Source organism: Mandrillus leucophaeus, unplaced genomic scaffold (assembly GCF_000951045.1).
Source record: "Mandrillus leucophaeus isolate KB7577 unplaced genomic scaffold, Mleu.le_1.0 Scaffold1046, whole genome shotgun sequence".
NCBI classification, from domain to species: Eukaryota; Metazoa; Chordata; class Mammalia; order Primates; family Cercopithecidae; genus Mandrillus; species Mandrillus leucophaeus.
In genome coordinates this window covers 94704-115305 of record NW_012098610.1, presented here as the reverse complement: position 1 = coordinate 115305, position 20602 = coordinate 94704, and the positions used below count along the sequence as shown (strand labels likewise).

The 20602-nt window shown below is 38.5% G+C and overlaps 1 pseudogene; it reads right to left on the bottom strand.

Annotated features, from left to right (window-relative positions):
* Positions 1-9403: 9403 nt before the first annotated feature.
* On the bottom strand, positions 9404-12864 carry LOC105540084 (annotated as a pseudogene).
* Positions 12865-20602: the final 7738 nt, after the last annotated feature.

The following is a 20602-nucleotide window of genomic DNA, read 5'->3' as shown; positions in this document are numbered from 1 at the left end:
AGAGACCCTGGGCCTCCCTATGTTTTAAATTCCTTTGACTTCTGATTCTGGGGAGGCTGTCTGTTCCAAAAGTCATTCCGAGATTTTTGCCTGGGTCTCTTTCGCTTTTTGCAGTCTTCTACAGAGAAAAGACGGGTTGTAGCTTTGTTGTAGCTTTATCTTGTGCACAGCAAAACATCATAGGCATTTACTTACCTTGACCAAAGAAGGTAACTCAAACCTAAAGGCAAGGGAGACTGGATATGATAGGCTCTACTTCACAGATGAGCAGGCTGAAACAAGGACATAATTTTGTTCTATGTTCCACATTAGTAAAAACTAAACTAGTCTTCCAGCCCATTGCCATTTGAGCTAGACTCTAGACTCATCAGTCTCAATGTTATTTGGGAAATGGCTATAAATGAACCTTCCAGAACACAAAGGCCTGAAGACCCTTTCACCTGAGGAGGTGAAAAATTGTTCCCTGAGGTTTTAATGGCTACAGCCTTCCTTGAATATACCTCAACCATATGTAAATAGAATGCATAGATACTTCAACCTTATTTGAATACTCATTGCAACATTTAATCCCACCACAACTTTCAACTAGCATTGCTCAATAGGAATTGAGTGGGCTGGCAGGATGGTAGAATGGAATTAACATAGGTCTCAGAGTCAGGAGAACTATTTGTCTACAGATTAACAGTGAAGGAAGGTGCAAAAATCACTGAATGAACAACAAACACAGGAGTGAGGAGGACATACAGACACTAAGAGACCTGAAAAAAATTAAGGTGAGAAATAATGCTCTGAAGTTACTCTGAATAAAAAGCAGTCTGACATTCAAATCCGGGTCTGAAAGACTCCGAAGTTTATGTTGTTTCCACATCACCAACATTGTCTTCACAGTTTCCACATCTGAAAAGTGTTGCCAATATAAGCTACCTTCAGAAAGCTAGTGTATCATTTAAAAGACGTAATGTGTATAGTACAAACTTGTAAACAGGAAAGCATTCAACAAATCTGAAGGATCACTATGTTATTTTTATTTTTAAAGATGGTGCTGTCAACAATTATAACATTATCAGGAAAAGTTAACTACTGTAAGCATATTAGGGCCACATACTTTATTTGGATTTTGAGCTGTGATCTTCTAGCTCAAATCTTATTTTCTTCCCATTGCTTTTAAGAACAAGAGACAATTATTGAATAATATTATATAAGTTCACCGTTTGTACCAGCTTTCTTCTTCTTTCTCCTCCTGTTCTTCTTTGCAGTTTTTTAGTAATCAAATGGAACCAGAGGTGTTCTCTCAGATTAGTCAGGTGGAGAGTAAGTTTCTGCTATAAGCTTCCTCTGCAACTTCAAGAGGGATTTATTAATGAAGTCTTCCCTAGATCTTTGCTCTGGAAAGCCAGGATGAGCTGACCTTTGGAAAATGGTGACCATAGGGTTTTATTTCCTAAGTATCTCACACATCTGCCCACTTATTTCATCTCTGCTGTTGCCAACCTAGTTCACTTCCAGAAGGCACCGTTCTCTTCCACCTGGAGCACTGTAAACAGTCAACCTCCTTCCACTCTTTCCTAGAATCAGTTCTGCATTGTGCAGAGGGTTTTTTTTTAATAGCTGTACTGAGGTATAATTGATATATACAATAAGCTGCACATATTTAAAGTTGCATAAATTGATCATTTTTGATACACGCATGCACTCATGAAACCATCATTCAATCATGATAGTGAACATATCTATGATTCCAAAAGTTTCTATTGTGCCACTTTGTACATTTTCCCTCCACCTCTCCCATACTCCTCCTCAGGCAACCAGTGATCTGCTTTCGGTCAGTATAGACTGTTTTTCACTTTCCAGAGTTTTATATCAATGAAAATGAACGGCAGGTACTCTTTTTTTTTTTTTTTTTTTGACTTGCATCTTTCACTGAGTACAATGCCTTTGATATACATTTAAGCTGTTATGTATATCACTAGTTCATTCTTCTTTATTGCTAAGTAGTATTCTATTGCATTGCTGTACCACACTCTGTTTATCCACACTTTTTATGAACATTTGGGTTCTTTTCAGTTTGGGGCTACTACAAATAAAGCTGCTATAAATATTTGTATAAACGTCTTTGTATGGATGTATTCTTTCATTTCATCTTTCATTTCAGGTAAATACTTAGCCACAGAATGGGTGAGTCACAGGGTAGGTATATACCTACTTGTGTAAGAAACTTCCAAATCATCTTTCTAAGTGATTGTACCATTTTACATTTCCATCTCACCAATACTTGCTATGGTCAGTCTTTTTAATTTTAGTATTCTAATCAGAGGCGTCTTTCCCATTTAATTTTCATTTATCCCATGAATAAAGATGCAGAACATTTTTCATTGTGCTTATTTTACAATTGTATACTTTCTTTGATGAAGAGTGCAAATTTTTTCTCTCTTTTTTTTTGTTTTTTTAAATTGGGCTACTTGTAATTTATTATGGGGGTTTTAAGTTACGTATTCTGAACACAATTCGTTATCAGAAATATGATTTAACAATATCTTATCTGTAGTTTGTCTTCATTATCATACCAGTGTCTTTTGAAGCACAAACATTTTAAATTCTGATGAAATCCAGCTCATCACTTTGTTCACTTATAGATTATGGTGTGAGATCTAATAAATCATTTTCAAACTCTAGACCACACAGATTCTCATCTGTGTTTTCTTCTAGAAGTTGTATAGCTGTCAGTTTTACATTTAGGTCTGTGATCCATTTTGAGTTAAGTTTTGTAGACAGATACTCAACTTTTTATACAGGTGTCCTATTGTTTTGGCACCATTTTTTTTAAAATACTATTCTCTCTCCACTTTGTTGCCTTTGAATCTTTATCAATAATTAACTCTTAATATATATTTGTATAGAGGGTTTTTTTAGAAAGTTTAATCTGGTCATATTATTTCCCTACTTACTCCTGTCACTGGCTCCCCATTGCTCTTAATAGAAAAGTCCAAAACATTAACCATACCCCACATGATCTGCCTCTCTGATCTCACCTCATACACCTTTTCTCCTATTTTCTGAGAGTCACTCACACTGGCCTTTATTCAGTTCCTCCAATGACCCCATAATCCTTCCTGCCTTTGCGTATCCTGTTCCCTCTACCTGCAATGTTGGTTCATCCTTCTATTTATCTAGTTAATGCCTATGCATATCAGCACATCGGGGAAGACTTCCTGAACCACCTAGGCTAGCTCAAGTCCCTCACCCACTCACCTTTTAATATATTTTAATAGCACCCAGTATTTCTCTGTTAGAGGACTTCTGACAATCTGTTTTCCTCACTGAACTGTGTGTTTCCTAAGAGCAGGAATCATGTTGGTTTTTGTTCATCATTGATTCCTTAGGACTCAGCCTGGTGTGGGACATGGTCATTGTTTAATAAATATTTTTTGAATAAATGAATGGATTTTATTTCCACAGAATTACAATTCTGTTTCCAAACTGGGAGTTTGGTTTTAGGGGTTTGCCAAATGTCCTGTGATTTCAGCATATTTAGGAATGTAATAAACCTTTTTTCAACTTATGAACAAAGTAGAGAATCACTCCAATTCATGCACTGAACCAATATTTGTTAAGCATTTACTATTTGCCAGGCTCTGTGCTAGGCACTTGGAATTCACTGATGAATGGGACACTGTGGACCCTGTCTTTAAGGAGTTCATTTATGATCCAGGAAGGAGAGTGAAGAACAATTTAAATAATTACATTTGAACTAGGTTGGAGATGAAAAGAGGGGCTTATGAATAAACTTTCAGAGTTCTTGCCTCTGCTGATTTGTGGACATCTGCTATTTCCTTTGCTTATATAGATGCTTATAAAGGACTACTTTCTCATCTCAATATTCTTTCTGTCCTCAGTGTTGAAGCCTTCATCTCATCTTATCCTTTCTCATAGCTCCAGCGCTGACTTCTCCCCTGGCTGCCCTCTTCCAGGCTATCCTCAACAAAATGAGAACAGAGAGTTCTTCCTTAAAAGACAACTCTGATAGCATCTGTCCTCTGCTCTATAACCTTCAATTACCTGCATCTGGGGTTTCAAACCCAAATGTCTCTTAAGTAACAAAAAAATGAGTGAAAAGAGTTTGGTATTAGAGAGATAAATGGGAGTGGTGGCAGCTGTAATCGACTAGGGAGCAGATGCCCCATGTAAAGTGGGCAGCCACTATGCAGCTCCAACTGATTGCTGTCAGTCAGGAATGTGGCCTCAATGTTCCAGATATTTCATTATCTTCAAGAACAGCAGTATTTCATATTTTAATGTGGCATCTCTTGATTTTTGAAAATGATGGCTACTAATTCAGATGGTTTAAAATCATGCAGGCCAAACCTCTGCAGGCCAAACAACACATGTCTGTTGATAAGAATCAGTTTGTGGGCTGCCAGTCTGCAACCACTGGCCTGCAGATTCATGTGCAAGTCCCATAGCCTAGTCTTTAAAGTCCATCACAATCAAGTTTCAATTTTTCTTTACAGTCTCTTCTGACACCTCTTCCTCCTACCAACCACCAATCTTTTTAGCCACATCAGACATCTTGGGCTCCCTCTGAATATACTCCACACTACTGAAGACCTGACTGTCTTTGGACCTTGCTGTTACCGTTTACTGAAATTTTATCCCCCCTCACTTCCTTCATGACCAAATTCAACTTATCTTTCAAACAACAGCCCAAATGTTGAATTCTTTGGGATTCAATATTGGGAATTCTTCTCTAAATTGATTAATCATAATTAAATTATATAGTACTTTATTTCTATCTCTTTTAAAATACTTATCACAACCAGATATGTATTCTAATTTTATAGATAGAGATCTATAGATACAGAAATAAATCTTTCCCCTCCACCAGGCCGTATCTCCCACCTTGTGCATTGCCATTCCTTCATTTTCATTTTTTAAATTTGTTAACAAATAAGTGGAAATTTTCACTGTATGCCAGGCACTCTGCTAGACACTGGGACTAAGAGCTCTACACGTTTTGTTTAACCAAAATATAGGTATACAATATTATATTTATAGGTATACAAATATAGGTATACAATATTATATATAAATGCAGCAGGGCTCGTTGGCTCACGCCTGTAATCCCAGCACTTTGGGAGGCCAAGGCAGGCGGATCACGAGGTCAGGAGTTCGAGACCAGCCTGACTAACATGGTGAGACCCCGTCTCTACTAAAAATACAAAAATTAGCTGGACATGGTGGTGCACACCTCTAATCCCACTACTCAGGAAACAGAGGCAGCAGAATCACTTGAGCTCGGGAGGTGGAGGTTGCACTGAGCAGAGATCACACCACTGCCCTCCAGCCTGGGTGACAGAGCAAGACTCCATCTAAAAAATAAATAAATAAATAAATAAATAAATAAATAAATAAATAAATGTAAATATGTTACAAAAGTTACATAAGAAAGAGAGAGGTTTGTCTATACTTCTGCCGTTTTACTTCTAATGATAACTTACTGGCAACCCACTGTGATATACTGGCATTGCAGAACATTGATAATTACACATTTTTGCGTAAGAAACCAAGCAGTTTTATTCCTACTTTATAGAGGGGCTAATTGAGGCTCAGAAATAATTTGCCCAAGGTTAGCCAGCTAATCAGAGGCAGGGCCAGTACTATGAACCTAGGTGTTCTATTAGAAAGCAACTGATCTCTTACCAATGTACTTCAACTACCTCTCTGATGTTATAGTGTGGTGCTCTGTTCATCCATAATATAAGAACCAGACATTAGGTAAGCAGGGACGTTATTGAATCTTTGTTATAGCAAGGCATTTTGTAACAGAGTTGTACAGTTACATTTGATGAAAAATAAAAATAATTTCCATTCTTATTTATATGCCATGTGACCTCTGTCTTAATCACTTAACCACTTTAAACCTCATTTTACTTTTTTTCTAAAATGGAGATAATAACTTCTTTCTTGATGATTTGTTGTGAAAAGCTTAGTAATATGATGAATGCAAAGAAAATGCATAATAAAGATTATTTTAACTGTCTATTATGTGACAACATGTATATTGTGTAATTGTTATAATAGCTTTCCAAGTGAAATATTATTGTTTGTTATTATTCCCATTTTAAAGGTAACGATATTGAGACAGAGTTGAAGGTTGAAGCCTGGTCTGTTTGACACAAAACTGACTGTCATGTTGCTTCCCGGGCATTAGGCAACAGTTAATTACTGGTATCATCTGTGTAGTGCTATTTGCTTTTCAAAATGCCTAAGGATATTTGACCCCAAGTTCAGGTGCCAGGGATAACATTTGGGATTCAAAGTTTAAACTCCACATTTAAAAGATTTCAAAACATGTGAAGCAGAGGTCAACAGTTGAAAATTAGTTTAGCAAGGTCCCTCTTCCTCCCCACCCACATTTCACTCTTCCCCAGGAAAAAAGCTCTATCCCAGTCTATTCTAGAAATGTCCTTGGCAGTATTCTTTGCTGCAAAACGTATATTTGTAGATGGCAAAATACTGGGAATCTTGGCTCATATTCATTTAGGCTCCACCAGGTACTGAAGTGGGACTCAGTAGCTGCCAAAAGGGAAAATGACCATGAATCAAAGAACATATGTCACCTTTGGGCCTTTAAGAATGGAGTATTCTGGGGAAATCGGCATAAGGCCAAAGATGCAATTGAGGCGAGTGCTATCTTTCACAGTAACAGAACCTCGCTGTAGAATTCAAAGGTACTAAATGATTGCTATCATATCCGTATTACTTCTCTGGTGAAATAATACAAATGATGAGGAGGAGTGCCTTCACGCTGTCTTTGCACCTTCACTCTCTGGCAGCAGTGATACCACCTGACTTTTGTAGGAGACATTGTGGTAGACAAAGAACATTTGCATGTAATACCTCAGTCAATTTTCATAGAGACTTTTGGAGTTAAGCACGGCATGCACTATTAGCTCTGTTGCAGAGAAGAGGAACCTGAACCTCTGAAAGCTTGAGTGACTCACCCAAGGTCGTTTAGCTATTCAGATGCAGAGAAATATGGGACACGCATTCTCCTTTGTCAGAATTCTTTTTTCCACACCAGGGTTTTAAGAAATTAGCCACACTCAGCAAGTGATCCCTGACCCCAGAGATACAAATTATTTGTTGCTAACTGAAAACTTTGGTTAGGGTTGGACTGGCTCTATCTTGACATAAGGACAAATTATTTGTACTAATTTCCTGGCAGCTGCCTCTGGGAATGGGTGACAGTGAAGTCACATGGTGATAGCACTGACGATGTGTTGTAGGTGGAATCCTACAATTCCTTGCTAATGCCTTCCTCTACATGCCTAACAGAGAAGTTTGACATATCTCAGAAGCCCCTGAGGAAATGTCCCCAGCCCCCTTAGTTTCACCCTGATCCAGGGCAGATAACTACTTAGAATATCATGAATCAACTTGTGAACGTCAGAAGTTTCCTTAATTTCTGGCCAAGTAAAAATGCAACTTAAATAAAAAGAAGGGGCGTTATTCTCTCATATTTTGGAAAGTACAGGGTTATCAGCAGAAATTCCTATACCTAATGAGTCACAAACAGTGCTTTGGTATTTGTCAGTTGAAAATCTGTTACTTTATTTAGATAGATGATTCAAGCTTTTGTATACTAAAAGTTTGAATTATTATGATCAAAGCCATGGAGAAAAACAAACAGTATTTTTCAACAGACCAAAACTGATTACATTCGCATAGAATTTCATAGAATACCAATTCTGGCTATATTCTTTCCTGAATCAACTTAATCTGGGACTAAAGCATATTCAAATACAACAATCAAATACTAGCTTATCAGAAACAGCTCCTTTGTCTCCCATTCAGCATTATCATCCCTTAGTCACCTGCTTTTCAATGCTGGCCAAAATGTAATTGTGTGCATTATGGCAGTGTCCAGAAAATTTGGATGCAAAGCTGTTAAAAGCAGTTCCTATCAAAGATGGCAAGCCAGGACAGCGATATGGACACAAAAGGAATACAATATTGCAAGGACTTTTAGTTTGTGTGTTCAGATTGAAATGAAAGGACCTTATCAGGGAATAACTAGGTTGTGCTTCTATTATCTATTATAGGATGTAAGTGATGGACTATTACAGCAGCTAACATTTATTATACACTGACTATGTGCTAGCCATTTGTCTTCTTGTTTTCTTTCTTTTCTCTCTTTCTCTCTTTCTCTCTTCCTCTCTTTCTTTCTTTCTTTCTTTGATGGAGTTTTGCTCTGTCGCCCAGGTTGCTGGAGTGCAGTGGCACAATCTTGGCTCACTGCAGCCTCTGCCTCCCAGGTTCAAGTGATTCTCCTGGCTCAGCCTCCCGAGTAGCTGGGACTACAGGCGTGCACCACCATGCCTGGCTAATTTTTGTCTTTTTAGTAGAGATGGAGTTTCACTATGTTGGCCAGGCTGGTCTCGAACTCCTGACCTCAGTTGATCCACCCGCCTCAGCCTCCCAAAGTGCTGGGATTATAGGCGTAAGCCACCGTGCCCGGCCTAGCCATTCTTCTAAGAGCCTCACATGAACTAACTCACTTAATATGAACATGAACTCAGCCATTCTTCTAACTGCTTTATGTGAATGAACTGAATCCTCACAACAATCCTATTAGAAAGGTACTATTATTAATTTTATTTTACAGATGAAGAAAGAGAAGCTCAGAGAATATAGCAACTTGTTGAAAGTCATACAGGTAATAAGTAATAAAATCAGGATTGGAACCCCTGAACTTTTCTCTAGAGCTTATGTTATCTTAACTACTAAATGATATTTGTATGTCATCTGTGTGGGCCTTTTCTCTTAGTCAAAATGCACCTACTATGTGCTAAACACGCTCTCGAAAAGTTCATAATATAAAGTGAAGAATCGAAGTCATCATTTTTCAACATTCATGGAATAAACTTCTATTTTGTTGAAATATCAGAACAACTGGTACAGATACAGCAGTTTAGACTTTTCAAAGCTTCCTCCCCCCACCCCCCCATCTAATCCTAATACACTTTATGAGTTCAGCTGGGGAGGTTTTTCCTTTTTTCATCTGCTTCTCATTTTTCTAATTCATTTTCTCTTCCTTTCTCTTTTTCCCAATATACACTTCATTTTCAGTAAGGGGAATATTATATTATTTTAGCCTGGCCCCTGCAGCTCAACCTCAGGGCCTATTGCTAAAACCACTGTAGAACTAAGAGCTGGAACTGTTGTAGTTTGTAGTCCAGGAACCAGGGCTCCTGGAAAACCTGTCTGTTGTGCTGATGCCTGGTCTGTTCGTTTATTTGAGGATCATCGATTTTTCTTTCTCTATGTAGAAAGACCAAGGAAGTCCTCACTGACTCTTTGTTTCAGAACTCTGTCTATATAAACCCCTTGGAATAGCCTCTAATTAGCCGAAGAGTATGGTAACACTGTTGACTGAACCACAACCACAAAAGTGTGCTTCTAGCACTTCTGTTGTTGCATAGTAGTTCACATTGCCAACATAGATGGAAGCGACATCAGCCTTCATCTTCTCCTCAGTGGATGATCACTGAGCTAGCATTGTCTAGAGGTAGACTTATATTCATCTGCTTGTCTACTTCATTCTGTGGCTCCCAAAGCTTTTCAGCTTCTTCCTCTGTCTTCCTTATTTGAGCTCCGGGTCCTCAATGCTACCATACCCCAGATCATCCATGAATAGTCCTGGCTCCTCTTTCTCATCCTGACTGCCAGAGGCTCCTGATTCAGGACCAAGGCTTCCTCTTTTGGGGTCTGGTTCAGGCTCCGGCTTTAGCAGCAACTCCTCAAACTCCAGTTCCTCAGACTCCAGACTGTTCCCATAGTCCACTGCATCCTCCAAATCCCAATCCTGGCCTCCCTATGTGCCTGGGCAAAAGATGATGCCATCACTGCCCTAGCCCAGAGCCTGGACACTTGCAACTGCAGCTACTGCTGCCACTCCAAGAAGGTATTTTTAATCTCATTTCATAGATGAGGAAACTGAGGCTCGTAAAGTTTAAATGGCTTGCTCAATTCCACACAGTTTGAAAATGTGTGGTAAAGACAAGATTCAACCAACTTCCTTATTCTTTATTTTCACTTTTTCTAAGAGATGGGGTTTTGCTATATTGCCCAGCCTGGACTCAAACTTTTAGGCTCAAGCAATTTTCCTGCCTCAGCCTCCCAAGTAGCTGGGGCTACAGGCACATGCCACTGTGCCCAGCTCAAGGTTCAGATATCTTCTGACTCCACAGCTTGTGCTCTCTGAACTACTGTATGCCATATTGCATGAATGTCTCAACCACCTTGGGCTCAGAATGGCTATGCTCAAATACTATGGCATTGGCTTTAGTTGGTTAGAGGGAACATTTTGACTTCTTTGACCTGCCATCTTTATCTGTGATAATTACTAGGTCAAAGTCAAGATGTTCCACACTGGACTGAGACAACAAAAGTTATGAACAATCTAAAATCATAATACCTTAATATGTGTTTTAGCTCTGATATTGATACCTGATAAATATTTGAGTTGCTTTGTGCCTCAGTTTCTACAGGTTTCTTAACGATGGAAATAGCACCTGGCCTACAACTTCTGCCATTAGAAAATCATATGTGAACAAGTAATAACACAAATCAAAGAAGAAAATACTTGTATAATAGTAAGATTGTGTGAATGTAAAAGATCATTAATGACTTGTATTGGTTTTCATAAATATGGAGTTTTATTAACTAGGAATCCTGGTTGCAAGAGAAGCCCAGTTGAGTTCACTTAAGCAAAAAGAAAAATGTCATAACTTAGCCTACAGATCTGGTTGTAACTAAGCCTACAAAGATGTCTCACAGAACAAGAATTCTACTGAGCCTCAGATGCCATTGGAATAGGGACTGAATGCTTTCAGGACTCTTTCTCTCCCTCCATTGTCTCTACTTCTCTTGGCATGTCTTGTCTTCTCTCCACTGACCACTTTCTTTATTCTAAGTCCACATGGGAGAAAATGGCCATTGCTAACAGTGCTAAACTCAAATTAAGAACCAAACTAAGCTGAAATCTCTTGGTCCAAAAGTCCAAGTGAGGACTTATTGTACAAGCTTGGATCAGATGTCCACATTTTCGCCAATTAATTAGCACCATAGAGTGGAATCTCATTGTAGGAACATCTTAGACCTCAGTAACCATGTAAATGAGGGGGTTCCTTTTGGAAAAATTGAGGGATAGTTTCCTTAAACGGGAGTTTCTGAGAAGACAATCAAATAAATAGATTTCATTTACAGAGTCAGAAAGTACACATTTTTGAGAACTACTACAGCCTAGGACCTTATTAGTGAGATTTAAAGATGAGTTTTTCTGTGTATATCAATAGATCTGTTTTCTCTCTTAACCCTATCAATGATCCATAAAATATCTATGCTTTGAGGCTGCTAAACGGCATTTCCAGAGATAATGATAAACACTTCGTCATCTTCTTCCTTTACAGAAGAATAGATGAATGACTACTGTTCTAGGGAACATAATATGAGAAGTCTTTTAGCTGTGACATTTTATGTTTTTTCTATTTTAAGTATCCCATAGTGGCAACAGCCTTCATCCACCTGGTATGATTTCCAAGGAACTTGAGCTTTATTGATATTCCCCAGAATACTACCATTAATTTTCTGTTTGTTGTAAGGCTAAGCCTTCAATTCAATGCCCCTTTCCTTAAGAGTGGTCACCTATAAAATTTTTGCAGTCATTGGCACATCAGTACGATTGAATTGACCTGATCATTTCCTTAGAGCATATTTACTTAGAGAGGGGAACAAGGAGAACATTTGGAAGGCAATGAAAATGTGGGCTTCTGGTCAGGGAAAACAGGAAAGTTGAGTACAAGAAGTAATGACTGGAGGCTCAAAAGACAAAGGTTTTCTCCTTCACCATTACAGAAGTACACCTTCCCGGCTGTACAAAGTGCCTGGATACCACCAGCAACTGGGCTAATGCTGTTGATGACATTCTCATATCCTTCAGTCTTATCAGACTCCTGGTCAGGATTCTGTAATAAGATGCTCTCTGGTACCTACAGCTAGCAACCCATGCCTTTTAGCTCCCCTGCCCTTGGGATCAAATAGGAACACAGCTACTAATAATTTCATCAGTATAGTAATATACTGTTTATAAGAATTCTTCTGTGTGTTATCTAATCTGATCTTCACAACTTCCCTATAAAGTATGTTGGGCAATGACTATTCTTCCATTGAGGAAACTGAGGATCAGTTGAATTAAATATTACAGGTACAAAGCAGGTATATGTCAAAAAGACCTAGCCTGTTCACTCTACAAAAATAAGGATCCTGTATGCTTTGTTTATTGCTCTTATCTCTGGCCCCTTTCACCAAGCTAGACATTTAGGAGGAACTCAATTGCAGTTTGTTGAATGAATAAATTAATTTTCTTCACTTGGACTCATATCTTCTCTGACTCTCAAACTTATACTCTATATTGTCAGGGAAGCAAACAAGAAATTATATTTGAGGAACACCTTAGGCCCTATATATACATATTTTATTTAATCCTCATGAGAATTCTGCAAAGTAGGGATTATTCTTTCTCTCTGAGGTTCAGAGAGGTGTAACTTCTCACAGCTGGGAACTTACATAGCTGGTATTTGAACCCAGGCATCTTGGCTCCATAGCCCTCAAGACTGCATTCATATAGAATTGCAATATCAGTTCCCCTCATTTCACAGAGTCGGAATGGGAGGAAAATGAATGCATACAAGTCACCAAAGAGATCGAAATGCTGTCCAAAGTGAGAGACAATCATTAATATTGCTGGCTCATTCTGTCAAATTTTATTTTTCCTTGATCAAAATTTACCTTTCCCAAACCCATTTCCTCCAAGAAGCTCACCTTAAGTGTGAAGGATTTACAGTGCCTCAAGTCACCCACCTGCTGACTCAGGCCCTTCTAAACTTCCAATAAGCTGAAATGAAAGAAAGTTTTCCATTTGTATATTCTGTTTTCAAAGTCTTTCTGGACAGAGGTTATGCCTTTGATTGGTTTATAGAAATAACCACCATTCAATGATGAAACTCAATGATTATTAAATAAAACCATTTACTCAGTGGTAGATAGCAATAACAACAACAGCAATAGTTTTTTAATCACTTCTATGTGTATTGTGCTTTGCAGTTTATAAAGTGCTGTTACTTTCAGTAACTCAGTTCAGGACCTTTGTCTCCCACTCTCATACCTGTTTATCACTCTTTTCAATCCTTAAAACCAGCTGTGTTTTCACTTACCACATTTTGTTCAGAAGTTTGTATCTGTATTGGACTATTGGTCCAAAACCAGCGATGCCCGACCTGGATTTTCAACACCTTGGGAAGCTTTTGTTCACATTATTTCTTCTCCTTGAAATGCCCTTCTTCCTCTTCCTGCTCCTTTTATTAGACTCTTACCTGTCTTCGAAGGCTCAGCTCAAAGTTTACATTTTCTGTGAAGCATACCAGATCCACTCCATCTCACAGTGCTCTTGTCCTTCTCCGAAGACCTGGAACACTTCTACCACTCACTTGGCACTTAGCAGAGTATGCCTAATGTTATTGATATTTTGTATACATCCTTACTATCCAGCAAACAATTGGTGTTCAATAAATTTTGGCTGATCATATTGCCAGTGATCCCAGTAATGTACTAATGTACCATGAATTTTCCCAAATACATGGAAATGAAATTTATTTCAATTAAAAAATATACAATGCTTACTTTTGTTCATGTTTCACTTGCTGATATTGCTCACTCTATACAGCATGTAATAGAGAGAACCTTGGATGTAGAATGATAGACATGAGTTGGAACTCTAGATTAGTCATTTTTAGCTCTGTGAACTTAAATCCCTTTACCTTACTCTCTCTCTCTCTCTGTGTGTGTGTGTGTGTATGTGTATATATATATACATATATATATATTTATATATTTTTTTCAGTTTTCTCATTATTATAAAGAGGCTAGAAATACCTTACATACACTGTGCCTGGCAGGTAGCAGACCCCCAACAAATATCTTGTAAAACACAGAATCAACACTTATTTATTTTTTTCTTCAACTTTTATTTTAAGTTCCAGGGTACATATGCAGGATGTGTGGATTTGTTACACAGGTAAATGTGTGCCATGGTGGTGTGCTGCACAGATCAACCCATCACCTAGGTATTAAGCCCAGCATCCATTAGCTGTTCTTCCTGATGCTCCCCCAACCCCCACAACAGGCACCAATGTGTGTTGTTCCCCTCATGTGTCCATGTGTTCTCATGGTTCAGCTCCCACTTATAAGTGAGAACATGCAGTGTTTGGTTTTCTGTTCCTGCATTAGTTAGCTGAGGATAATCGCTTCCAGCTCCATCCATGCCCCTGTAAAGGACATAATCTTGTTCCTATTTTATGGCTGCATTGTAAAGAATGAATACTTATTTCATAGGGTGGATATTATGGCTTGAATGTTTTTGTCCCCTCTAAAATTTACATTGAAACTTAATCTCCAATGCAAAGACACTGGGAGCTGTGCCCTTTGGAAGGTGATTGAGGGCTTTGTCCTTATGCATTAAGTTAGGTACCCTTATAAAAGGGCTTGATGGAGAGAGTTCATCCCCTTTTCTTGCTTGTCTGCCTTCTGCCATATGAGACCACAGCATTTCTCCTTTCCAGAGGATGCAGTGTCCAAGGTGCCATCTTGGAAGCAGAGACAGACTCTCACCAGACAATGAAGCTGTCATTATAAATGAACCTGTCTCAATAAAGTTTGAGAACTACTGTCCTATGGCATCATAAGCTTCTACACCCAGGCAAGAGAAGAACAAAGAGAGAATAGGAAAGGTGCACCTGCTTTTTAAAAGCTGTAGCCAGTAAGTGACAAATGTCACCTTTTTCATATTGCATTGGTAAAAACTGATTATATGCCATGCCTGCTCACTTCTCAGCAATAATTTTTATATTATAGAGATGTACTAATTAAATAATCATGCCCACTCATAATAAGATTGCAATTATATTAAGAGAAACAAAGAAAGATACCAGTGCCCTTAGTGTATGAAAAGGAGGCTTCCTATGGACAGTGAAGTTAGAGGTTTCTCTAAAAAATGGCCACAGAGCTAAGATTTGAGGCATTAGTAGAACTAGGCAAAGATAGGTAGGAAAAACTCTCAAAACAAAGAGAATAGCATGTGTAAAGGCCCTGACCATACACTACAGCATGGTTATTAAAAGAATCAAGATGATTTATGCAAAAGAGAATTGGAACAGTGAAGCATTGTGCAAATGCTATCATTTTAAATGGTCATTATTATTTATTTTCATACTCTCCTCTGAAATCCTGCAACTCATTTCTCTGGGCTCAACTGATTCAACTTTTTCCAACCTGGAAGGGAAAATGGGATAGGGTTATACAAATTTGAAGGTATTGAAAAATGAGTCAGAAAAGAACCCGAGCTCTGTTTTCACATTAAATAAAAAACATGCAAATTAAGTACTCACTGACATATTCTGTTAGCCATGACTTTTGTAAACGTTGTTAAGCTTTTCCCCTTTGCTGCCAGTCAGCTAGAAAAGGTCCTGGTAATATCTTTAATTCATATACTTATCCATCTCTCTATCTATACTTTTACTTACCTGACTTGTGCCATTGTGACTTTGGTGTCACATAAAAATAACTACCTTTCCTAGACTGGAAAATATCAGACAGCAGATCTCTTTGGACATGAATGAATATGTATCCTATGGAGTTTTACTTACAAGATTCATTTTGTGAAATATTTTATATGGGCTTTCATGTGTTACTGAGGCTAGACAAAGTCAAACCAATGCAACCCAAAATGCCCCTGTAGTCCTCCTATTGCCCCATTCTTTGGATACCCAAATTAGAAAAAAATATTATATATATGTAATATGCATATTATATATAATAACATATATGTATATAATATACATATATACAAATATATAATATAAATACATATATAATTAAATGTTTCTATTTAAAAGTGTCTCTATTTCTGTCTCAGTCTCTATATGAAGACAGAATATATATATATTATATTTTCCAAATAAAGAGATAGAAACCAAGACAGAGAAATGTGTATGGTTAAATATATTTATTATTTATATAATATATATAAATCTATATCATTTATATAATATAAATATATGCTTATATATAATGTATATGTTAATATGTTAGTATATGTAACATATATAGAGACACTGATTTATATATGTATGTATACTGCATATGTGTATATATGAAATAAATATTTAATAAATATGAAATATTTATTTTATATTTCATAAATATATATTATATATATAAAGAGAGAGAGACAGAAATAGAGAAATAGACACACACACACATATATAAACAGAGATAGATACAGAGAAATAGAGACACAGAGAAAGATCTGTGTTTTCAATCTGGGTAAGGAAGTCAGAAATGTCTCTTAGATATCATTTGCAGTATTCATCTACCACAGAGACATGGTATTTCTTCTAGACCCACATGCTTTGTACATTCCCTTGCCATAGCCTCTGTACCCTTCTAGGGCAAGGAATGTGGACCATATGACTGACATAATCCTAGAGACTTGGATCTGAAATGGGAGGGAGATTGGTAATCTTTCATAAGATCATTTAGATTAATATACAGCTTGGGACACTGAAATCCAGAAATAGGAAAGGATGACTGCAGTAAGTCAACAGCAGGATGTAGATTGAAATCCCAAGCCCTATCTCAACCCTCCACTCCTCACCCCTCATTGGTGCTCTTTCTAATACAGCCCACTGGATAACAATTAAACTTCTCTAGTGTCAAAGTGACTGGAGTTAGGGTTAGGGTTAAGGTTAGGGCTTTAAATGAGTGAAGAGGTTTGTGTGGCTAGAGCAGAGAGTGAGTTGAGAAGAGAAGTTTAGGTTACAGCAGCTTGTAGAGAACCAAACCAATGAATTCTGGCTTTATTCCGTAGCCTTCTGGAAAACATTGCACATTTTTAAGTAAAATTGTGACATAGATTTGTTTATTCATTCATGCACTTGCTGCACTCCAAAGGATCTTTCAACTGACAGATTGTCCCTGCTTAAAATTGCTAACTCGGTCCCCATTAGCTTTAGATAGAAGCTAAGCTTCTTAATGTGGCATCTGAGACTCCTATGGCTAGGTCCCATCCACCTTCCTCTCTAGCCTCATCTTCCATCCCTCCAAGCCTTGCACTCTAAGGTTTACTTACCCTGACTCATAATTTCCTGAGCATAGAGTGCTGTAAGAGACCTCCTTCCTTGCCTTTGCCTTTTCTGCTTCTTCTTTGGCATTTATTTCTCACTGTTTTCCCTCTAACTACTTTGAACCCTACCTGATGCTCTCTTTTACAGGAAGTCTTCCCTGATGCCCCTAGGTTGTGTTGGATGCTCCCCCTCAGTGCTTTCAAGGCATCCAATCTCATTTCTAGCCTATAATTAATCACATTATATAGAAAACATCTGTTTACTTCTCTGGTTTCGTAAACAGCATTTGAGCTTCTGAAGGGCAGGGAGTAGACTCAGTCCACTTTGTCCCCCCAGTTCTTAGTACTGGCTTGGCACAGAGTGATTAGCTCAGTAGGGCATGTTGAAATAGACTGAGAGTTGGCCAGTTTGAGACCTTTGGTAGCCATCTATGTTTCTATGACTCTTTGAAATCAATTCAGTACTCTAATGCCTCAGAGCCAAGGGCCTAAGTCAATATAGGACCTCAAGCTATGCCTGAGGGGCTTCTAAAATCAGATTATCTTAATAAAGTCAACTAGTTGTGGATAAGATAAGGCTGGCAGCTGAATTTTAACATTATGCAGGCATCCAGGCACAGCTAAAAGCCAGGAGTTGAAGAAACACCTTCTCCACCCTTTGCCCTGACACAAATGTTGAGGTGACCTGGTTTAGCCAGGCTTACAGCCCGCCCAAGTGGCTGATCAGGGAGGTGAGACTAGCCATAGAGTTGACTGGATATATTCCCAGTCCCAAATTTGGGTTGAGGCTAAAGTCCCAAGCCAACCACAAACTATCTTACACTGCTGCAACTCCCTGTTCTCAAAGTGTTGTTTCAAAGAGGGATATTCTGAACACGCCACAGTTACACGTAATGTGGAATTAGAAACATAGATTTGCCCCAACTCCCTTTCAGGGGAGAGGGTAGAGCTCCCTCAGAAACCCTGGGGAAAATAAACTCAGAATCAACTTCCTCCGTTCCCCACAACTTTTACTTCTAGCTAGTGCATTCACAGCACCAGAATAACAGGATAGAAAATGGTAACAAAATCAGTTATCTGGCCGTAGAAACCAAATATATGTATAAAACTACTGTGATTTTTATTTTTCTCCCGTGTCTGGTGTTTTTTTTTTTTTTTTTTCAGATTTCAGTCAAACAGGTTTCTTTGTGCAAACAAAATCAAAATGCCAGCCCCAGGCCAGGTTATGAGAGCACTGCTAAGCATGCACCTCATAATAGTATGTTTTCCTACAAAGAATTATTTCCAGAGTAAGATATGTGTATGACAGAATGGTGGAGTTGGGTTGAGGGAGTATACTGAGGGCCAAAGAGGTGAAACAGTCAGTACCTTTCCTCTAAGGCAACCCAGGAATTCAGTATTGGAGCTGGGCAAAATCCCATCAGATGTTACAGTCTCTTTTTTTGGCTTTTGCTATTTCACCAAAAGGAAAGTACAGCCACCCAGATACCACGAATCTGTCAAAGATAACATTGCATGGTGGTGGCAGTTCTGGGAGGAGGTCCAGACCCCACAATTTCTTGTTCTATCCATGTCTAGTGTTTTCTCTACCCACCAAGGATTTAATCTTCAAAGTATTTTTTTACAAATATTAACCAATGAAGGTTCTGATCCCATCATGTGGGTTTAGAGCAGCAGTCATGCACTGATCTAGTGAATACAGGAGACATGGCAAAAAGCCAAGATGGGTTGTTAACTTTGGCAAAGGCAATCTGGGACTTTGTCAGGAGAGGTCAATGAGGATCACAGAAATAGCGTCCTTTTGAAAAATGGATGAAAGGTCACATATCATTTCTCTGTTTCTAGGCACTTGTGACCTAAACTAGTAAAGTCTCCTAATGGTTCTCTAGCATCATTTGGTGACTTTTGTTTTTTCTCCCTACAGCATTCCACAATGTTATCAGCACATAAGGGACTATAGTATAATAAGCATTAAACTCATTAGGTTTTCAATAAAGGGACAGTTTGCATTTGAGAATCACCAATGTGTTCTTGTCTCTGTTTAAGCAGGGAGTAGGGATGGCTTTGTAGGCAAGTGACCTGTGGTGTCGCACAAAGCCCCACTATTAGTTTCATGATCCATTATCCCCATCATGAAATTTTAATAATTTTATATTATAAGTCTCACATTTTCATTTGAACTGCACCCCTTGGCAATTTACATAGCCAGTCCTAGCCACTTTACCTCCTCTCTGACCCTTCTCATCTCTGTATTACTGAAAATGTACACTGTCAATTCTGAGCCCCATCAAGCATGGGAGGTACAAGAAGAAGTATTATGAAATTTTAAAGACATGTCTGAGACCTTGCAAATCTGAAACTCTTCTCTCAGATCGTATGCTGCAGTGAGAACAGGTGTTGATGATTTCAGTTTAGATACAGCTTAGGGAAGTTATGGCCAGATATGAGGATCTGTGAAAAGACAAACTACCCCAGTGCTTCGTATTTGATCTCTAGTCATTCCCATTTTGAACTACTCAGGGTACACATTGAAACAAGGAGAAGTACTTAAGTGCCAAGCTTCCAGGTCCTGCCAGCACTGTGAAAGGCAAACGCGACTTTTTCCCCTTTGTACTTTCATTAGTGGGAAAGGTTTTGGAAACTGGTGCTGGCAGAGATTTGGAGTGGTGCAGGAGGCAGAGCCCATTCCATCTCAGTCTTTCACAGCTGTCTTGGCTCCTGACAGCTGCAAAATTTGTTTTGGGAAAGTATGCAACTCTGACTCCAAACAAGCCTCAAAAGAAAGAGGACCCTGGGAAGCCAATTGCATAGTGTGTAGTTCCTCACGGTAAGCCTTCTTGATGGCCAATAATTCTTCATCAGAGGATGTTCATTCTAAACATGACAATTAAACTGGTGCTACTTGGCTCATTCCCTGGGGTAAAATAGCAGCAAGAGGGTCTAAGGACATGACAATATTAACTGCTGTGGAGGTTTGAAGGCATTATTCCCTTGGAGTGGACAGTTGAGGCTTTAGTCCATGAACAAGAGAAGGGGAGGAGTGTCAGCCTCCTAAAGCCTTTCACAGCTTTCATTTTTAAAAATTAGCCTTAACTTACAGTTTTTATATTTACACACTTGTCCTAGATACATGTGAGAGTCTTTTCTGGCTATGCAATGCTGATTACTAGCTGTAGAAAATGATGATCCTGAGAAAGCTCAGCCCAGCTCCGTAAGTCTCTGAATCCACACCGAAGTTTTTCTATTTGGGTTCCAAGCCATATTTCCAACATTTTAGGAGATCTAGTGTGTGTTTGGTGCTTTGGGATCATCTTGGCAAAGTTACATTGAAGAGAGAAAACTTAGAACTGTTGATCTTCCAGG